Here is a 12,050-nt window from a genome sequence, read left to right as displayed (position 1 = left end):
AGTCCTCTAATTAGTAAGCTAATTGGGGAGTCACAGGAAAAAGCTGAACACAAAGTTGCCCTTTCTGCGTAATATTGGCCACCCCTGACAAACTGACAGGAGCTAACATGGGCGTGGCTTATCAGGACAAGCATGATAGGGGTGTGGCATTCATAAGTCTGGCTTATCAAGTCAGGTATTCTAGGGGTGTGGCTTACCAGGAAAGGCATTATAAGGGTATGGCTTACACGGGCGTGGCTTATTCACTCAGGTATTATAGGGGTGTGGCTTACCAGAACAGACATGATAGGGTGGGACTTAGGTGGGTGTAGCTTATCAGGACAGTCATTGCTGAAATTTCACAAAACACCACGGACACTCTTCTGGAGACATGTCCACAGCTTCTGGTTACATGTCCAGAGAGTAGTACCTGCTAATCTGTATTACATGAAGGTGGCACCAAAGGTTAGCTTCAGAAATAAGAAATATTTCAGCAAGTTTGATGAGCAACACCAGGTTAAAGCCAGATGCAACAATGACAGATTGAGAATGGAGCATAAGTGCGCAGACTGTGCAGGTATTTCTGGGTGATTTTCGGCATAACGTGAGAAATTCAAGATCAAGCATTGTAGGTCGTGAATGCAGGAGTGGCTCTGTAGCGCAATGGGTAGCGCCTTGGACTTCTAGTCAAGCACTTAAGGAGTGATTCAAAGGTTGTGGGTTCGAGTCCCACCAGAGTCGCATGTTTGCGAGGCCAGTCTGTGAAAATCTAGCGCTGTGTCTTTCATAATGTTGCAAGTTGAAATGCCGTGGGTCACAGAGTGATGTCACCGTTGGCCCCCTCTGCCCCCAGTTGCTCCTGGAACAGTCTGACCCGCGCTCTCAAAAAATGTATATTGCTTTAGATCACAAGTGATTGCTCCGAGACAGGGGTGGGCGGTCTTATCCTCAAACGGCTAGTGTGTATGCAGGTTTCTTTTTTTAACCTTTAGGTCAACTGTTCAAACTCAGATTTGAGGACTCTTCAGCCAATCAGTCCTCTAATTAGTAAGCTAATTGGGGAGTCACAGGAAAAAGCTGAACACAAAGTTGCCCTTTCTGCGTAATATTGGCCACCCCTGACAAACTGACAGGAGCTAACATGGGCGTGGCTTATCAGGACAAGCATGATAGGGGTGTGGCATTCATAAGTCTGGCTTATCAAGTCAGGTATTCTAGGGGTGTGGCTTACCAGGAAAGGCATTATAAGGGTATGGCTTACACGGGCGTGGCTTATTCACTCAGGTATTATAGGGGTGTGGCTTACCAGAACAGACATGATAGGGTGGGACTTAGGTGGGTGTAGCTTATCAGGACAGTCATTGCTGAAATTTCACAAAACACCACGGACACTCTTCTGGACACATGTCCACAGCTTCTGGTTACATGTCCAGAGAGTAGTACCTGCTAATCTGTATTACATGAAGGTGGCACCAAAGGTTAGCTTCAGAAATAAGAAATATTTCAGCAAGTTTGATGAGCAACACCAGGTTAAAGCCAGATGCAACAATGACAGATTGAGAATGGAGCATAAGTGCGCAGACTGTGCAGGTATTTCTGGGTGATTTTCGGCATAACGTGAGAAATTCAAGATCAAGCATTGTAGGTCGTGAATGCAGGAGTGGCTCTGTAGCGCAATGGATAGCGCATTGGACTTCTAGTCAAGCACTTAAGGAGTGATTCAAAGGTTGTGGGTTCGAGTCCCACCAGAGTCGCATGTTTGCGAGGCCAGTCTGTGAAAATCTAGCGCTGTGTCTTTCATAATGTTGCAAGTTGAAATGCCGTGGGTCACAGAGTGATGTCACCGTTGGCCCCCTCTGCCCCCAGTTGCTCCTGGAAAAGTCTGACCCGCGCTCTCAAAATATGTATATTGCTTTAGATCACAAGTGATTGCTCCGAGACAGGGGTGGGCGGTCTTATCCTCAAACGGCTAGTGTGTATGCAGGTTTCTTTTTTTAACCTTTAGGTCAACTGTTCAAACTCAGATTTGAGGACTCTTCAGCCAATCAGTCCTCTAATTAGTAAGCTAATTGGGGAGTCACAGGAAAAAGCTGAACACAAAGTTGCCCTTTCTGCGTAATATTGGCCACCCCTGACAAACTGACAGGAGCTAACATGGGCGTGGCTTATCAGGACAAGCATGATAGGGGTGTGGCATTCATAAGTCTGGCTTATCAAGTCAGGTATTCTAGGGGTGTGGCTTACCAGGAAAGGCATTATAAGGGTATGGCTTACACGGGCGTGGCTTATTCACTCAGCTATTATAGGGGTGTGGCTTACCAGAACAGACATGATAGGGTGGGACTTAGGTGGGTGTAGCTTATCAGGACAGTCATTGCTGAAATTTCACAAAACACCACGGACACTCTTCTGGAGACATGTCCACAGCTTCTGGTTACATGTCCAGAGAGTAGTACCTGCTAATCTGTATTACATGAAGGTGGCACCAAAGGTTAGCTTCAGAAATAAGAAATATTTCAGCAAGTTTGATGAGCAACACCAGGTTAAAGCCAGATGCAACAATGACAGATTGAGAATGGAGCATAAGTGCGCAGACTGTGCAGGTATTTCTGGGTGATTTTCGGCATAACGTGAGAAATTCAAGATCAAGCATTGTAGGTCGTGAATGCAGGAGTGGCTCTGTAGCGCAATGGATAGCGCATTGGACTTCTAGTCAAGCACTTAAGGAGTGATTCAAAGGTTGTGGGTTCGACTCCCACCAGAGTCGCATGTTTGCGAGGCCAGTCTGTGAAAATCTAGCGCTGTGTCTTTCATAATGTTGCAAGTTGAAATGCCGTGGGTCACAGAGTGATGTCACCGTTGGCCCCCTCTGCCCCCAGTTTCTCCTGGAACAGTCTGACCCGCGCTCTCAAAAAATGTATATTGCTTTAGATCACAAGTGATTGCTCCGAGACAGGGGTGGGCGGTCTTATCCTCAAACGGCTAGTGTGTATGCAGGTTTCTTTTTTTAACCTTTAGGTCAACTGTTCAAACTCAGATTTGAGGACTCTTCAGCCAATCAGTCCACTAATTAGTAAGCTAATTGGGGAGTCACAGGAAAAAGCTGAACACAAAGTTGCCCTTTCTGCGTAATATTGGCCACCCCTGACAAACTGACAGGAGCTAACATGGGCGTGGCTTATCAGGACAAGCATGATAGGGGTGTGGCATTCATAAGTCTGGCTTATCAAGTCAGGTATTCTAGGGGTGTGGCTTACCAGGAAAGGCATTATAAGGGTATGGCTTACACGGGCGTGGCTTATTCACTCAGCTATTATAGGGGTGTGGCTTACCAGAACAGACATGATAGGGTGGGACTTAGGTGGGTGTAGCTTATCAGGACAGTCATTGCTGAAATTTCACAAAACACCACGGACACTCTTCTGGAGACATGTCCACAGCTTCTGGTTACATGTCCAGAGAGTAGTACGTGCTAATCTGTATTACATGAAGGTGGCACCAAAGGTTAGCTTCAGAAATAAGAAATATTTCAGCAAGTTTGATGAGCAACACCAGGTTAAAGCCAGATGCAACAATGACAGATTGAGAATGGAGCATAAGTGCGCAGACTGTGCAGGTATTTCTGGGTGATTTTCGGCATAACGTGAGAAATTCAAGATCAAGCATTGTAGGTCGCGAATGCAGGAGTGCCTCTGTAGCGCAATGGATAGCGCATTGGACTTCTAGTCAAGCACTTAAGGAGTGATTCAAAGGTTGTGGGTTCGAGTCCCACCAGAGTCGCATGTTTGCGAGGCCAGTCTGTGAAAATCTAGCGCTGTGTCTTTCATAATGTTGCAAGTTGAAATGCCGTGGGTCACAGAGTGATGTCACCGTTGGCCCCCTCTGCCCCCAGTTGCTCCTGGAACAGTCTGACCCGCGCTCTCAAAAAATGTATATTGCTTTAGATCACAAGTGATTGCTCCGAGACAGGGGTGGGCGGTCTTATCCTCAAACGGCTAGTGTGTATGCAGGTTTCTTTTTTTAACCTTTAGGTCAACTGTTCAAACTCAGATTTGAGGACTCTTCAGCCAATCAGTCCTCTAATTAGTAAGCTAATTGGGGAGTCACAGGAAAAAGCTGAACACAAAGTTGCCCTTTCTGCGTAATATTGGCCACCCCTGACAAACTGACAGGAGCTAACATGGGCGTGGCTTATCAGGACAAGCATGATAGGGGTGTGGCATTCATAAGTCTGGCTTATCAAGTCAGGTATTCTAGGGGTGTGGCTTACCAGGAAAGGCATTATAAGGGTATGGCTTACACGGGCGTGGCTTATTCACTCAGGTATTATAGGGGTGTGGCTTACCAGAACAGACATGATAGGGTGGGACTTAGGTGGGTGTAGCTTATCAGGACAGTCATTGCTGAAATTTCACAAAACACCACGGACACTCTTCTGGACACATGTCCACAGCTTCTGGTTACATGTCCAGAGAGTAGTACCTGCTAATCTGTATTACATGAAGGTGGCACCAAAGGTTAGCTTCAGAAATAAGAAATATTTCAGCAAGTTTCATGAGCAACACCAGGTTAAAGCCAGATGCAACAATGACAGATTGAGAATGGAGCATAAGTGCGCAGACTGTGCAGGTATTTCTGGGTGATTTTCGGCATAACGTGAGAAATTCAAGATCAAGCATTGTAGGTCGTGAATGCAGGAGTGGCTCTGTAGCGCAATGCATAGCGCATTGAACTTCTAGTCAAGCACTTAAGGAGTGATTCAAAGGTTGTGGGTTCGAGTCCCACCAGAGTCGCATGTTTGCGAGGCCAGTCTGTGAAAATCTAGCTCTGTGTATTTCATAATGTTGCAAGTTGAAATGCCGTGGGTCACAGAGTGATGTCACCGTTGGCCCCCTCTGCCCCCAGTTGCTCCTGGAACAGTCTGACCCACGCTCTCAAAAAATGTATATTGCTTTAGATCACAAATGATTGCTCCGAGACAGGGGTGGGCGGTCTTATCCTCAAACGGCTAGTGTGTATGCAGGTTTCTTTTTTTAACCTTTAGGTCAACTGTTCAAACTCAGATTTGAGGACTCTTCAGCCAATCAGTCCTCTAATTAGTAAGCTAATTGTGGAGTCACAGGAAAAACCTGAACACAAAGTTGCCCTTTCTGCGTAATATTGGCCACCCCTGACAAACTGACAGGAGCTAACATGGGCGTGGCTTATCAGGACAAGCATGATAGGGGTGTGGCATTCATAAGTCTGGCTTATCAAGTCAGGTATTCTAGGGGTGTGGCTTACCAGGAAAGGCATTATAAGGGTATGGCTTACACGGGCGTGGCTTATTCACTCAGCTATTATAGGGGTGTGGCTTACCAGAACAGACATGATAGGGTGGGACTTAGGTGGGTGTAGCTTATCAGGACAGTCATTGCTGAAATTTCACAAAACACCACGGACACTCTTCTGGAGACATGTCCACAGCTTCTGGTTACATGTCCAGAGAGTAGTACCTGCTAATCTGTATTACATGAAGGTGGCACCAAAGGTTAGCTTCAGAAATAAGAAATATTTCAGCAAGTTTGATGAGCAACACCAGGTTAAAGCCAGATGCAACAATGACAGATTGAGAATGGAGCATAAGTGCGCAGACTGTGCAGGTATTTCTGGGTGATTTTCGGCATAACGTGAGAAATTCAAGATCAAGCATTGTAGGTCGTGAATGCAGGAGTGGCTCTGTAGCGCAATGGATAGCGCATTGGACTTCTAGTCAAGCACTTAAGGAGTGATTCAAAGGTTGTGGGTTCGAGTCCCACCAGAGTCGCATGTTTGCGAGGCCAGTCTGTGAAAATCTAGCGCTGTGTCTTTCATAATGTTGCAAGTTGAAATGCCGTGGGTCACAGAGTGATGTCACCGTTGGCCCCCTCTGCCCCCAGTTGCTCCTGGAACAGTCTGACCCACGCTCTCAAAAAATGTATATTGCTTTAGATCACAAGTGATTGCTCCGAGACAGGGGTGGGCGGTCTTATCCTCAAACGGCTAGTGTGTATGCAGGTTTCTTTTTTTAACCTTTAGGTCAACTGTTCAAACTCAGATTTGAGGACTCTTCAGCCAATCAGTCCTCTAATTAGTAAGCTAATTGGGGAGTCACAGGAAAAAGCTGAACACAAAGTTGCCCTCTCTGCGTAATATTGGCCACCCCTGACAAACTGACAGGAGCTAACATGGGCGTGGCTTATCAGGACAAGCATGATAGGGGTGTGGCATTCATAAGTCTGGCTTATCAAGTCAGGTATTCCAGGGGTGTGGCTTACCAGGAAAGGCATTATAAGGGTATGGCTTACACGGGCGTGGCTTATTCACTCAGGTATTATAGGGGTGTGGCTTACCAGAACAGACATGATAGGGTGGGACTTAGGTGGGTGTAGCTTATCAGGACAGTCATTGCTGAAATTTCACAAAACACCACGGACACTCTTCTGGACACATGTCCACAGCTTCTGGTTACATGTCCAGAGAGTAGTACCTGCTAATCTGTATTACATGAAGGTGGCACCAAAGGTTAGCTTCAGAAATAAGAAATATTTCAGCAAGTTTGATGAGCAACACCAGGTTAAAGCCAGATGCAACAATGACAGATTGAGAATGGAGCATAAGTGCGCAGACTGTGCAGGTATTTCTGGGTGATTTTCGGCATAACGTGAGAAATTCAAGATCAAGCATTGTAGGTCGTGAATGCAGGAGTGGCTCTGTAGCGCAATGGATAGCGCATTGGACTTCTAGTCAAGCACTTAAGGAGTGATTCAAAGGTTGTGGGTTCGAGTCCCACCAGAGTCGGATGTTTGCGAGGCCAGTCTGTGAAAATCTAGCGCTGTGTCTTTCATAATGTTGCAAGTTGAAATGCCGTGGGTCACAGAGTGATGTCACCGTTGGCCCCCTCTGCCCCCAGTTGCTCCTGGAACAGTCTGACCCGCGCTTTCAAAAAATGTATATTGCTTTAGATCACAAGTGATTGCTCCGAGACAGGGGTGGGCGGTCTTATCCTCAAACGGCTAGTGTGTATGCAGGTTTCTTTTTTTAACCTTTAGGTCAACTGTTCAAACTCAGATTTGAGGACTCTTCAGCCAATCAGTCCTCTAATTAGTAAGCTAATTGTGGAGTCACAGGAAAAACCTGAACACAAAGTTGCCCTTTCTGCGTAATATTGGCCACCCCTGACAAACTGACAGGAGCTAACATGGGCGTGGCTTATCAGGACAAGCATGATAGGGGTGTGGCATTCATAAGTCTGGCTTATCAAGTCAGGTATTCTAGGGGTGTGGCTTACCAGGAAAGGCATTATAAGGGTATGGCTTACACGGGCGTGGCTTATTCACTCAGGTATTATATGGGTGTGGCTTACCAGAACAGACATGATAGGGTGGGACTTAGGTGGGTGTAGCTTATCAGGACAGTCATTGCTGAAATTTCACAAAACACCACGGACACTCTTCTGAACACATGTCCACAGCTTCTGGTTACATGTCCAGAGAGTAGTACCTGCTAATCTGTATTACATGAAGGTGGCACCAAAGGTTAGCTTCAGAAATAAGAAATATTTCAGCAAGTTTGATGAGCAACACCAGGTTAAAGCCAGATGCAACAATGACAGATTGAGAATGGAGCATAAGTGCGCAGACTGTGCAGGTATTTCTGGGTGATTTTCGGCATAACGTGAGAAATTCAAGTTCAAGCATTGTAGGTCGTGAATGCAGGAGTGGCTCTGTAGCGCAATGGATAGCGCATTGGACTTCTAGTCAAGCACTTAAGGAGTGATTCAAAGGTTGTGGGTTCGAGTCCCACCAGAGTCGCATGTTTGCGAGGCCAGTCTGTGAAAATCTACCGCTGTGTCTTTCATAATGTTGCAAGTTGAAATGCCGTGGGTCACAGAGTGATGTCACCGTTGGCCCCCTCTGCCCCCAGTTGCTCCTGGAACAGTCTGACCCACGCTCTCAAAAAATGTATATTGCTTTAGATCACAAGTGATTGCTCCGAGACAGGGGTGGGCGGTCTTATCCTCAAATGGCTAGTGTGTATGCAGGTTTCTTTTTTTAACCTTTAGGTCAACTGTTCAAACTCAGATTTGAGGACTCTTCAGCCAATCAGTCCTCTAATTAGTAAGCTAATTGGGGAGTCACAGGAAAAACCTGAACACAAAGTTGCCCTTTCTGCGTAATATTGGCCACCCCTGACAAACTGACAGGAGCTAACATGGGCGTGGCTTATCAGGACAAGCATGATAGGGGTGTGGCATTCATAAGTCTGGCTTATCAAGTCAGGTATTCTAGGGGTGTGGCTTACCAGGAAAGGCATTATAAGGGTATGGCTTACACGGGCGTGGCTTATTCACTCAGCTATTATAGGGGTGTGGCTTACCAGAACAGACATGATAGGGTGGGACTTAGGTGGGTGTAGCTTATCAGGACAGTCATTGCTGAAATTTCACAAAACACCACGGACACTCTTCTGGACACATGTCCACAGCTTCTGGTTACATGTCCAGAGAGTAGTACCTGCTAATCTGTATTACATGAAGGTGGCACCAAAGGTTAGCTTCAGAAATAAGAAATATTTCAGCAAGTTTCATGAGCAACACCAGGTTAAAGCCAGATGCAACAATGACAGATTGAGAATGGAGCATAAGTGCGCAGACTGTGCAGGTATTTCTGGGTGATTTTCGGCATAACGTGAGAAATTCAAGATCAAGCATTGTAGGTCGTGAATGCAGGAGTGGCTCTGTAGCGCAATGGATAGCGCATTGGACTTCTAGTCAAGCACTTAAGGAGTGATTCAAAGGTTGTGGGTTCGAGTCCCACCAGAGTCACATGATTGTGAGGCCAGTCTGTGAAAATCTAGCACTGTGTCATTTATAATGTTGCAAGTTGAAATGCCGTGGGTCACAGAGTGATGTCACCGTTGGCCCCCTCTGCCCCCAGTTGCTCCTGGAACAGTCTGACCCGCGCTTTCAAAAAATGTATATTGCTTTAGATCACAAGTGATTGCTCCGAGACAGGGGTGGGCGGTCTTATCCTCAAACGGCTAGTGTGTATGCAGGATTCTTTTTATAACCTTTAGGTCAACTGTTCAAACTCAGATTTGAGGACTCTTCAGCCAATCAGTCCTCTAATTAGTAAGGTAATTGGGGAGTCACAGGAAAAACCTGAACACAAAGTTGCCCATTCTGCGTAATATTGGCCACCCCTGACAAACTGACAGGAGCTAACATGGGCGTGGCTTATCAGGACAAGCATGATAGGGGTGTGGCATTCATAAGTCTGGCTTATCAAGTCAGGTATTCTAGGGGTGTGGCTTACCAGGAAAGGCATTATAAGGGTATGGCTTACACGGGCGTGGCTTATTCACTCAGGTATTATATGGGTGTGGCTTACCAGAACAGACATGATAGGGTGGGACTTAGGTGGGTGTAGCTTATCAGGACAGTCATTGCTGAAATTTCACAAAACACCACGGACACTCTTCTGAACACATGTCCACAGCTTCTGGTTACATGTCCAGAGAGTAGTACCTGCTAATCTGTATTACATGAAGGTGGCACCAAAGGTTAGCTTCAGAAATAAGAAATATTTCAGCAAGTTTGATGAGCAACACCAGGTTAAAGCCAGATGCAACAATGACAGATTGAGAATGGAGCATAAGTGCGCAGACTGTGCAGGTATTTCTGGGTGATTTTCGGCATAACGTGAGAAATTCAAGTTCAAGCATTGTAGGTCGTGAATGCAGGAGTGGCTCTGTAGCGCAATGGATAGCGCATTGGACTTCTAGTCAAGCACTTAAGGAGTGATTCAAAGGTTGTGGGTTCGAGTCCCACCAGAGTCGCATGTTTGCGAGGCCAGTCTGTGAAAATCTACCGCTGTGTCTTTCATAATGTTGCAAGTTGAAATGCCGTGGGTCACAGAGTGATGTCACCGTTGGCCCCCTCTGCCCCCAGTTGCTCCTGGAACAGTCTGACCCACGCTCTCAAAAAATGTATATTGCTTTAGATCACAAGTGATTGCTCCGAGACAGGGGTGGGCGGTCTTATCCTCAAATGGCTAGTGTGTATGCAGGTTTCTTTTTTTAACCTTTAGGTCAACTGTTCAAACTCAGATTTGAGGACTCTTCAGCCAATCAGTCCTCTAATTAGTAAGCTAATTGGGGAGTCACAGGAAAAACCTGAACACAAAGTTGCCCTTTCTGCGTAATATTGGCCACCCCTGACAAACTGACAGGAGCTAACATGGGCGTGGCTTATCAGGACAAGCATGATAGGGGTGTGGCATTCATAAGTCTGGCTTATCAAGTCAGGTATTCTAGGGGTGTGGCTTACCAGGAAAGGCATTATAAGGGTATGGCTTACACGGGCGTGGCTTATTCACTCAGCTATTATAGGGGTGTGGCTTACCAGAACAGACATGATAGGGTGGGACTTAGGTGGGTGTAGCTTATCAGGACAGTCATTGCTGAAATTTCACAAAACACCACGGACACTCTTCTGGACACATGTCCACAGCTTCTGGTTACATGTCCAGAGAGTAGTACCTGCTAATCTGTATTACATGAAGGTGGCACCAAAGGTTAGCTTCAGAAATAAGAAATATTTCAGCAAGTTTCATGAGCAACACCAGGTTAAAGCCAGATGCAACAATGACAGATTGAGAATGGAGCATAAGTGCGCAGACTGTGCAGGTATTTCTGGGTGATTTTCGGCATAACGTGAGAAATTCAAGATCAAGCATTGTAGGTCGTGAATGCAGGAGTGGCTCTGTAGCGCAATGGATAGCGCATTGGACTTCTAGTCAAGCACTTAAGGAGTGATTCAAAGGTTGTGGGTTCGAGTCCCACCAGAGTCACATGATTGTGAGGCCAGTCTGTGAAAATCTAGCACTGTGTCATTTATAATGTTGCAAGTTGAAATGCCGTGGGTCACAGAGTGATGTCACCGTTGGCCCCCTCTGCCCCCAGTTGCTCCTGGAACAGTCTGACCCGCGCTTTCAAAAAATGTATATTGCTTTAGATCACAAGTGATTGCTCCGAGACAGGGGTGGGCGGTCTTATCCTCAAACGGCTAGTGTGTATGCAGGATTCTTTTTATAACCTTTAGGTCAACTGTTCAAACTCAGATTTGAGGACTCTTCAGCCAATCAGTCCTCTAATTAGTAAGGTAATTGGGGAGTCACAGGAAAAACCTGAACACAAAGTTGCCCATTCTGCGTAATATTGGCCACCCCTGACAAACTGACAGGAGCTAACATGGGCGTGGCTTATCAGGACAAGCATGATAGGGGTGTGGCATTCATAAGTCTGGCTTATCAAGTCAGGTATTCTAGGGGTGTGGCTTACCAGGAAAGGCATTATAAGGGTATGGCTTACACGGGCGTGGCTTATTCACTCAGGTATTATATGGGTGTGGCTTACCAGAACAGACATGATAGGGTGGGACTTAGGTGGGTGTAGCTTATCAGGACAGTCATTGCTGAAATTTCACAAAACACCACGGACACTCTTCTGGACACATGTCCACAGCTTCTGGTTACATGTCCAGAGAGTAGTACCTGCTAATCTGTATTACATGAAGGTGGCACCAAAGGTTACCTTCAGAAATAAGAAATATTTCAGCAAGTTTGATGAGCAACACCAGGTTAAAGCCAGATGCAACAATGACAGATTGAGAATGGAGCATAAGTGCGCAGACTGTGCAGGTATTTCTGGGTGATTTTCGGCATAACGTGAGAAATTCAAGATCAAGCATTGTAGGTCGTGAATGCAGGAGTGGCTCTGTAGCGCAATGGATAGCGCATTGGACTTCTAGTCAAGCACTTAAGGAGTGATTCAAAGGTTGTGGGTTCGAGTCCCACCAGAGTCGTATGTTTGCGAGGCCAGTCTGTGAAAATCTAGCGCTGTGTCTTTCACAATGTTGCAAGTTGAAATGCCGTGGGTCACAGAGTGATGTCACCGTTGGCCCCCTCTGCCCCCAGTTGCTCCTGGAACAGTCTGACCCACGCTCTCAAAAAATGTATATTGCTTTAGATCACAAGTGATTGCTCCGAGAC

The 12,050-nt window shown here is 46.2% G+C and overlaps 12 non-coding genes across 12 annotated transcripts; all 12 read left to right on the top strand.

Annotated features, from left to right (window-relative positions):
• Positions 1-628: 628 nt before the first annotated feature.
• Positions 629-720, top strand: trnar-ucu (transfer RNA arginine (anticodon UCU)). The gene is given in 2 exon segments: positions 629-665; positions 685-720. It is a non-coding gene; the product is annotated as a tRNA-Arg (tRNA).
• Positions 721-1,641: 921 nt separating this feature from the next.
• Positions 1,642-1,733, top strand: trnar-ucu (transfer RNA arginine (anticodon UCU)). The gene is given in 2 exon segments: positions 1,642-1,678; positions 1,698-1,733. It is a non-coding gene; the product is annotated as a tRNA-Arg (tRNA).
• Positions 1,734-2,654: 921 nt separating this feature from the next.
• trnar-ucu (transfer RNA arginine (anticodon UCU)) lies at positions 2,655-2,746 on the top strand. Its single transcript is given in 2 exon segments — positions 2,655-2,691; positions 2,711-2,746. It is a non-coding gene; the product is annotated as a tRNA-Arg (tRNA).
• Positions 2,747-3,667: 921 nt separating this feature from the next.
• On the top strand, positions 3,668-3,761 carry trnar-ucu (transfer RNA arginine (anticodon UCU)). Its single transcript is given in 2 exon segments — positions 3,668-3,704; positions 3,724-3,761. It is a non-coding gene; the product is annotated as a tRNA-Arg (tRNA).
• A 919-nt stretch (positions 3,762-4,680) lies between these two features.
• Positions 4,681-4,772, top strand: trnar-ucu (transfer RNA arginine (anticodon UCU)). Its single transcript is given in 2 exon segments — positions 4,681-4,717; positions 4,737-4,772. It is a non-coding gene; the product is annotated as a tRNA-Arg (tRNA).
• Positions 4,773-5,693: 921 nt separating this feature from the next.
• trnar-ucu (transfer RNA arginine (anticodon UCU)) lies at positions 5,694-5,785 on the top strand. Its single transcript is given in 2 exon segments — positions 5,694-5,730; positions 5,750-5,785. It is a non-coding gene; the product is annotated as a tRNA-Arg (tRNA).
• Positions 5,786-6,706: 921 nt separating this feature from the next.
• Positions 6,707-6,798, top strand: trnar-ucu (transfer RNA arginine (anticodon UCU)). The gene is given in 2 exon segments: positions 6,707-6,743; positions 6,763-6,798. It is a non-coding gene; the product is annotated as a tRNA-Arg (tRNA).
• A 921-nt stretch (positions 6,799-7,719) lies between these two features.
• On the top strand, positions 7,720-7,811 carry trnar-ucu (transfer RNA arginine (anticodon UCU)). The gene is given in 2 exon segments: positions 7,720-7,756; positions 7,776-7,811. It is a non-coding gene; the product is annotated as a tRNA-Arg (tRNA).
• Positions 7,812-8,732: 921 nt separating this feature from the next.
• Positions 8,733-8,824, top strand: trnar-ucu (transfer RNA arginine (anticodon UCU)). Its single transcript is given in 2 exon segments — positions 8,733-8,769; positions 8,789-8,824. It is a non-coding gene; the product is annotated as a tRNA-Arg (tRNA).
• A 921-nt stretch (positions 8,825-9,745) lies between these two features.
• Positions 9,746-9,837, top strand: trnar-ucu (transfer RNA arginine (anticodon UCU)). Its single transcript is given in 2 exon segments — positions 9,746-9,782; positions 9,802-9,837. It is a non-coding gene; the product is annotated as a tRNA-Arg (tRNA).
• A 921-nt stretch (positions 9,838-10,758) lies between these two features.
• On the top strand, positions 10,759-10,850 carry trnar-ucu (transfer RNA arginine (anticodon UCU)). The gene is given in 2 exon segments: positions 10,759-10,795; positions 10,815-10,850. It is a non-coding gene; the product is annotated as a tRNA-Arg (tRNA).
• A 921-nt stretch (positions 10,851-11,771) lies between these two features.
• trnar-ucu (transfer RNA arginine (anticodon UCU)) lies at positions 11,772-11,863 on the top strand. Its single transcript is given in 2 exon segments — positions 11,772-11,808; positions 11,828-11,863. It is a non-coding gene; the product is annotated as a tRNA-Arg (tRNA).
• Positions 11,864-12,050: the final 187 nt, after the last annotated feature.

Source organism: Brienomyrus brachyistius, unplaced genomic scaffold (assembly GCF_023856365.1).
Source record: "Brienomyrus brachyistius isolate T26 unplaced genomic scaffold, BBRACH_0.4 scaffold57, whole genome shotgun sequence".
NCBI classification, from domain to species: domain Eukaryota; kingdom Metazoa; phylum Chordata; class Actinopteri; order Osteoglossiformes; family Mormyridae; genus Brienomyrus; species Brienomyrus brachyistius.
This window is presented reverse-complemented; position numbering and strand designations above follow the sequence as displayed.